Here is an 8,907-nt window from a genome sequence, read left to right on the forward strand (position 1 = left end):
AATGGAGACTTATGAGCGCATCAAGGACAAACTCAAAATGCTCTTTTCACCCCTCTAGATGAGAAACATGAGCGTAGAAGCTACACGGCAAACATAAGAACCTATTCTCTCAAAAGAAGAGTAGCCACCACAAGAACCTGTTGACTCGCAAGATGGTAACAAAAACAAAAACAAAGAAAAAATAAAAAAGGAAAAGACAAAAAGCACAAGGGAGTCACACAAATGGCCTACCTAAAAATGGTAGAATATCGCAAAAAAACCTCCCAAACGATCTTCAAATAGCCAATACATTTTTGTTAAGCTTATAGCTTACTATTCTTTTGGCTAAGTTAATGTAAGAGCTGCGATATTCTACCTAAAAATGGTAGAATATCGCAAAAAAACCTCCCAAACGATCTTCAAATAGCCAATACATTTTTGTTAAGCTTATAGCTTACTATTCTTTTGGCTAAGTTAATGTAAGAGCTGCTCCATGAGTACATATCCATACTCATGCAGCACTGGAGGACATTTGCACCAGAGCCTCGCCATGAGTACATATCCATACTCATGCAGCACTGGAGGACATTTGCACCAGAGCCTCGCCATCAACAACTTTCCAGCATCTCTGGATGGGGAGGCCATGGTGGGCAAAATCCTGGTCAATGGTACAACCCATCGCTTGGAATTTTCCTTCAAATTGCAAACCTCTCCAAACAAAGCTAAATCTTCTCAACACATTAATCTCTAATCATTAGTGAACATGTCTATATTCACCCTTGCAAGTCGACGTAATTCTTTTCTTCCTCACCAAATAAGTGGCTACTTCAACAAGCAGCAGCTCAATAAGAGTCCATTTGACTTATTTAATGTATTTCATGATTATTGTGGCTACTTCAACAAGCAGCAGCTCAATAAGAGTCCGTTTGACTTATTTAATGTATTTCATGATTATCTACTTCATAGAGTACTTAAATATATATAAAAGTATAAAAAGCACAAGGAAGAAGCATGCAAGAACAGGTCCTACTCAACAACATTTGACAAGAATCTTGCGACACAAAGGGACATCATCGAGACCAAATTCTTCAATGATGCATCTCACTTCAATGAATCAAATGAGGAACTGAGAATCACAATCTCGTTCTAATGATTTTATCTACGTTCCTCCAGATCCTTCCTTCTCTTCAATACTCTAGATCCTTTAAAAAGGGAACTCTCTGAGCTAGTTGAAGCTCCATATCCTGCTTAATGAGATGACCAGCAATGTAGAGTCAAGTGGCTGGAAGCTATATGAGATAGGTGGTCGGGCTTTCTAGGTTGTGAACATTTTTCTAACCTTATTTGCTAAAGCTTTGAAGGGTATAGTATCATCATTTGTGATGCTTTTTGAGAGAGAATTACCTTGGAGTTTTAATTCTTTCTTAGAAGGCAATTGCATCTCTCTGATCTCTAACTCTATAAAGGTTTGAAGGGTTATCCCGATCTTCTATGGTACTTGTATCCATAAGTTTTAACTCCATCTCATAGCCTATAGAGATGGTGAATGAACACAAGCAATTTGTGGATCATCAATGCTTGTGGATTCTTGGACACCATTAGGTGGAGAAGAAGGTGGTGAAATAAACAAGTTAGCCAAAGGTGAAGTATTAATGGGAGATTTGTTAGTAGATGTTGATGGATGTGAAGGGTTGTTGAGTTACCTAAATTCTTGAAGTGAAGCAAAGATATCGTACATTGAGAGCTCAACATGTAGGAAACATATAGGTCCTCTATAGTAGATTTGCCATTTAAAGCCATGGCTGATATATGTTGATGTACTCTGTTATAAAGTAAACTGATACCCACATGGTGATGTACTTTTCTTTGCACACTGATGAGATACGCACTAGCATCATTTTCTTTTTGCCACACTAACTCAATAAGATATACCATGGTGTTGGAGATAATGGTAGAATTAGTGGGAAAATCTAGCCCTTTCAATTGTAGTCATTTCTATGAAGCCTTCTTCACCTAAGAAGTTTTATGAATGTTGGAGTAGCGTACACCATCCTAAGAGGTTGTGAGAAATGGGGTGTAAAGGCATGAAGCAAATATCTAGAGGACAACAACATGAGATGGATGAAGACAAAAACATGTTGGAAAAATATGAGTCAATGCGCAATGAAGAGAAATGATGTGAAGATAGTGGGTCGGTGAGTGAGACATCAAAGCGTAGTGTAAAGAGTGTTAGTGTGTTTAGATAAGAGGGTGTAAAGGCATGAAGTAGATATCTAGAGGACAACAAAATGAGATGGATGAAGAGAAAAACATGTTATCAATTGAACAATACAATTTTGAGTCAATGGTGTAAGCAATGAAGACAAATGATGTGAAGGTAGTGGGACATTGTGAGTGAGACATTGAAGTTTAGTGCAAAGAGTGTTGGTGTTTTAGATAAGAGGGTTAGTGTAAGTGACATTGTACAAGTTTCTACATGCAATGAATCCAATTTTGAAATGGTACTAGCACTATTATATCATCTTAAGGTGTGGATTGTGTTGTATCTCTTGGAACATCTGAAAGTTTTGCTACTATTAATGCCTATTTTGCTTTCTCCACCTTTGTTTATAGTAACCTATTTTTTGAATGTAGCCTTTCCTTTTGAGCATGTTTAACTTCTCCATTTGTTATTTTAGTACTGTGAGTTTTGTGTGAAGAATCGCCCTTCCTTAAAGTGTTGTATCTAGAGAGCTCTTTAAAATCTCTAACTCAGCTTAAAGGGCTACAATTTGTTGATCCTTGTTAAGAATCTTTCCATTATTCCTATAGAAGGTCACAAGATGTGGAAGCAATGTGAGTGAGTAGTTTTATCCAATTTTCATGTGCTTTACATTTTGGTGTGTTGGGCAGCAAGGTTTTTGGATGGAGTTGCCTTGCGAGGGTCGCTGCCTTTGGGGGAAGAATGACAAAGCAAAAGTAAGATCAGTCATATTATCAACCATAGGGCTGATCATGGGTAAGGTCATGGATGCTCCAACATCTGCTACTATTGGTGGGCTCGATGAAGATGGTGCTCCAATAGCACGATATAGCAGAGCAACATTCGTAGAACACCTCGTCCTCCTCCACAGAGAAGTTTATGTAATAGGAAGGTGTGGATGGAGTGGTAGTTATCAATGATGGTGAGGATGATGGTTTGGGAATCCTAGCTTATGAAGGTTGAAAATTAATGGTGGTGAGGGTGATAATGTACATGGGTAGGCAGCACTAGATCTAGAAGTGGTCTAGAAGCCGATGTAGAGGCTATGGATGGTGGCCAAAAAACTTTTGGTGATTGGCTTACCACATCAAGTAGAGTTGTACAACCTGTGTGATCATGGAAGAAAGGAGTTGGTTGTTTATGTAGAGGCTCATATGGTGTCAATTAGTTTACCACTACATGATATAGAATTTGAGTGAGCATGTAGACATAGTTTACCTTTCTTGTGTTACTATAGAGCAACACTCTTGAAGCTCCGTGGTGGTGAAATAGCTAGCCTAGTTATGTATTCCTCATTTGATCAATTTACAAGGCATGCTTAAGGGAATACGAGTCATTCAATTTGGGTACTTTTGGGTTATGACATGTGAGGGCACGAGTAAGGATCTCTAAGTCATTACATGTGATGGTTTTGACAATTCAAGACCTCTACTATCTCTCTTAGAATAATCATAAACATCCTTTAGCTTCTCCTTGAGATTCTTATAGACTGAGAATTTAGAGATTATTAATGGAAAATGTAGTGCTTCTCTAAAATGTATTGCTTCTCTAATCAAGGTGTCTCTGTCAATGCTTCCTCCTTTTTTGTGTTGTTCCTAAGAGTGATGGTACCTATGTGGAAAACCTTCTATATGTGTGAATGTACTCCAGCATGAGTGAAACATCTAGTTACCAAGGTGGTAGTTTATGGAACTCTTCTTATCCTAATAGATCAAGATATGGAGCTACATAGGGATCACTAAGGAGTGAATAACATTCAGGGGGATAATATGGAATTAAAATGTGTAAATTGTGCCATCCATCACCATGTGTGGGGTTCGGGTAATCTCCTCTCAAACTTGATGAAGAATACCACGTGCGGCCATCCTACTAATAATATCTGTGATTCAGATAGATTGAGCTTAGGTTTTTATGCAAGTATGATGGAAAATAATCTCCTCTCAAACTTGATGAAGAATACCACGTGCGGCCATCCTACTAATAATATCTGTGATTCAGATAGATTGAGCTTAGGTTTTTATGCAAGTATGATGGAAAAGATGTACCCAAGAATGTACTTTGTAAAAAAATCACTCCCTCACTCCTCTTTCTTTGACATTTTTTCATCCATCTCCAATCTGCTTTCTTTAACTCTTTTCTTTTTCTTTCTCTCTCTCTCTCTCTCTCTCTCTCTCTCTCTCTCTCTCTCTCTCTCTCTCTCTCTCTCTCTCTCTCTCCCCCCCCCCCCTTGTTTTTCTTACAAAGGCTTTCATGAAGTCTATCAGGTAATCATAGAAAATCTCTTGTACCATTCTTTAAAAAGTACCCGGTGCATTTTTCAGGCCGAACATCATGACAGTCGCCACCACAAAGACACCCCATTCAGTGATGAAGGTTGTTTTCTCCCTATCTTCTAGTGCCATTAATACCTGGTTGTACCCACTAAATCCATCCAAAAATGAGTACATTTCCTTCCCTACCACCTCAGCAAGGAGTCTGTGAACGGAAGTGGAAAGGGATCCGAGGTAGTTGCGGCATTCAGCTTATGGTAGTCCCCATACAAATTATGATCTTCATGTTCTTTTTGGGGACCACCACAATTGGGGATATCCAAGCAGCTTTCTCTACTGTCACAATGAAACCTATTCTCAACAGTCTGTCAATTTCTTCTTTGACTTGTTTGGCGTAGTTAGGGTTCATTCTGTACCTCTGCTATCTAACTGGTATGGCTCCTTATCTCAAATTGATGCTGTGCTGGAAGAATTTAGGGTCAATCCATGTCCTCATATTCATCGGCTTTTCTTCTTTTTCATTTCCCAGACTCACCTCTTGTAGTCTATCTGGCTCACTTTTGCAGCATTTCCCTTCTAGTTCTCTTTTTGCTTCTACACCAAATCATGGATCTTTTGCATTTCTTCCTCTTGCTCTAGATTTGGGCCTATTCAACCTCTTTCGAGGCTTTCTCCTACATGGTTTTGCTCAGTTTTTCTCTCCTTAAGCCCTCTCGTTTTGTGGAATTTCATTCTTTTTTCTTCATTTCTTTGGTTTCTTCTTCCACTTTTCCATCTTTTGCTTCCACATAGTGGCCCATCACTTCATCTACATGTAACATGTATAAGGGCACCAAGTCGGGATGTTCGTGTGGAGTATTATGCCCTCTTCCTCATCATCAAAGCCTTTTGACATATTGAATGTTTCCCCATGAACTGGCCTTTGAGCTGGTTTTACTGATCCCCTTACGCATTTCCCTTCTAGTTCTATTTTTGCTTCTGCAACAACCAATCATGGATCTCTTGCATTTTTTCCTAGATTCCGGGCCTATTCAATCTCTTTCGAGGCTTTCTCTTGCGTGGTTTTGCTCAATTTTTATCTTCTGAAGCCCTCTGGTTTTTTAGAATTTCATTCTTTTTTCTTCATTTCTTTGGTTGCTTCTTCCGCTTTTCCATCTTTTGCTTCCGCATATAGTGCCCCATCACTTCATCTACATGTAACATGTACAAGGGCACCAAGTCGGGATGTTCGTGGAGTATTTTGTCCTCTTCATCATCATCATCAAAGCCTTCTGACATATTGAATGTTTCCGCATGAACTGGCCTTTGAGCAGGTTTTACTGATCCCCTTACACTGGAAAGGTCAACATGGACTTTTCGCTTCCCCTTTCTGATGGAGATTCTATTTCTACCCCAGCCCTACTTCACTTTTTCGTGTCTCAACCTAGGCCTTCCCAATAACACCTCGTAAGACCGATGTGGTTTTCAGTGGTTATGACCACTAGGTTGACCTTGAAGTATACTTGTTTAATTTTCATTTGGACATTTATGACAATTCCTTTAGGAACCACCATTCTATTATCTGCCATTCTTATGTTGAATGGAATGGGTTCCCATTTGAGACCCAAACCTACTGCAGTTTCCTCCGTAATGAGGTTTACTCCAGATCCACCATCCAATACTGCATCATTGATGAGCACATTGTTGAGTTGGATAGTGACTTTTGCCACTTCATCATCTTTGGAAGCTGAAGATTCCTCAGCTTGCATTATGTTGCATTCTGGAGTTGCTTCTTCTTCAGAGTGTTTCAATTCTTTACTCAATCCTACAATGCCTGCCATCAAGATTTTAGCTTTGAATCTTAGGCATAAATCCAGCACTTGTCTCAATAGGACCTGTTTGTCCAACAGCATTGTTACTACATTGGTTTGCAGAGCCAATCAACGTCCTTCTTGCTTTCTTCCAACAATCTTTCATTGTTGAGCTCTACGCACATCTTGTGCATATTTATACTTACTTTCGAAAGATCTGCAATGACTTCACATGAGCTATCCTCCTTCTGCTTGCCTTGCCTTCTTTCTATTTCCTTTGTGGCTTGAATTCTCACCTTCTCACTGATCCGCAGTCCACAGAGCTGCCTTCTTATGCAAGCTTTGGGTGTGTCCAGATTATCTACCGGGGTTATTACTACGCCAAATTTATTAGCTTTAGCCCTTGTGACTGCCAAAATGTCTTGAACCTCCTTCTGTATGTCATTCGACTGCATCATGTTGGCATCCGACTGCATCATGTTGGCATTGGCAATAATTTCTTTGAGTTGCATCAATTCCGCCTATCTTTCTTCATCATGATTTTTCTTCATGACACATTCTGCCTTGGTATGCCCAGGCTGTTGGCAATAGTAGCATGTGAAGGTGGTAGATCCACCGGTATGTCCTTGACTTCTTCTTCCTGATTAATTTTCGTGGCCTTTACTCCCATACCTTCCCATTCCTAGGGGTCTTCTTTCCGCTCCTTCCATCTCGTTTACTATGGGAGCTCTATTTTTTATGTTATACCTACACTTCCATGTACTATGATTGTACATGTTACAAATGGTACATGTTGGTGGCACTGTGCATTCCTCCTCGAGGTGGCCTTCCTATTTGTATTAAGAGCAAAACACATTTTTGTGGAATTCTGAGCTTTTGCTCTTTTTCATCTCTTGCATTAGCTGCTTCACTTGCAGCACAAGTTCTCCCAAACTCATTTTTACCTTCATGGTTTTCTTCTTTTTGTCCTTTCTTTTCTTCACTACCACTGGAGTGTTCTATTATGAGGTGTCGCTTGAATCATCCTCCGCAGTTGTAACACTTTTCATGGGCTTCCTCTTTTGTCTTCTTTTTTCTGCCATTTTGGCCAGCTCGACCAGTTCCTCAAACTCCTCTTCAATTTCGGCTTGCTTTGTGGGGTGATGCTGCATGGATGTCTGGCTTAAGCCCTTAAGCAAACCAATCTACAACTATTTGCATTAAGGGTCAAGTTTGTTCCACCACTCTCTATCTCAAGCTTAGCAGTTTTGTGCATAGGCTTCTACATCCATGTCTTCTTGTCGGATTTCCCTCATTTGATCACAGAGTTGAGTTGGAGAATTTATCTTGCAGAATCTCCCCAGAAAAGCAATCATGACCTCTTCATAAGTATGGAAATGGTTGTCTTGGTATCTTGATACCCACTCCGTGGTGGTGGCTTTGTCTTTGAAGGTGTTCATGAAAGCATCTCTATGGATTTCACTCAGCTCAAGCTCTTCGACATCCCGAGGTCTGGCCACTTTCCAATATTGTTTAGACCTCCTTACATGCAAATCTGCATCTTCCCCTTTTTCTCCAGAACATCGGGAAATTTTTTTGCTTATGATGCCATGGCTCCCTTGACCTTTTTCGGGGGTTTTGTTGTTGTAGTTATTCTTCCAGATTTTGTTGCTCCACCCTTCTTGGGCTTCCTGGACCTAGACTATGCACAGCTATGGCTCTTGGCACTCCTTTTCTTGGTGTTCAAATCTTGTCGGATAGATCAATTTGGTCTCTTGGGATAGTTTCCTACGACGTTAAAAAGTCCTCTTCTCTTCTTCTTCTTCTCTCTCTCTCTCTCTCTCACACACATAGCATGTTTCTTAAAACAGAGGCATAGCATTCCAAGTCAACACATTGCGGAGAGTACATAGAGATAAAGTGGGTTTCAACATTGCTCTTTGATAACTGCATTGCTTCCAGAATCGATATAAATTCATCAGTACAAGTTCACAACAGAGAAACTACTCTTTCGACACATGACTAAAACCTCCTTAGACTACAATCATAGCATGGTTCACATCACTAGTTGGTGACTATCAGCAGCATGCACTTCTATAACCTTGAGCTAGCTCTCTCGCTGCTCGCCTTACACTATCCTTTTAAGCTCGGTCTTCTTGATCTTGGCAACGGCTACTCCGATGGTTATAGCCCACCATCTTCACACGTACAGTACAGAGGTGGTGCTCTCACGACATGGAAGGTGGTCAGACTGAGCACTCTGCCGCCACTTAGCTGCTAGGCACAACATCCTATTTAATGACAAGAGTTTGTTCTGTCTCATTTCAACATAGGAGAAAGACTATGGATGGCAGCCTATGATCGAGGAGGTTTGCTATGTTACATGGGTATAGATTATGTGTTGTCTAGGTAGTAAAAATGTTCTTTCATAAACAAAGAGGATGTGTTGTTCAACAAATTTATTAATCCTTCATTATGAGCTACCAAATGAAGCACATGTGTCAAATCTGAAAGCGCTCGCACATAGGTAGCTTTTGTGTAGCAAAAATGTGCTTTCATAAGCAAAGATTATGTTATGTTCAACAAATTTATTCATCCTTAATAAGCAAGGGATAATATATGAACCATGAAAACTAAGGTATGAATT

The sequence above is a fragment of the Cibotium barometz genome, chromosome 35, assembly GCF_041138505.1.
Source record: "Cibotium barometz isolate CiBa-2024 chromosome 35, ASM4113850v1, whole genome shotgun sequence".
In the NCBI taxonomy this organism is placed as follows: Eukaryota; Viridiplantae; Streptophyta; class Polypodiopsida; order Cyatheales; family Cibotiaceae; genus Cibotium; species Cibotium barometz.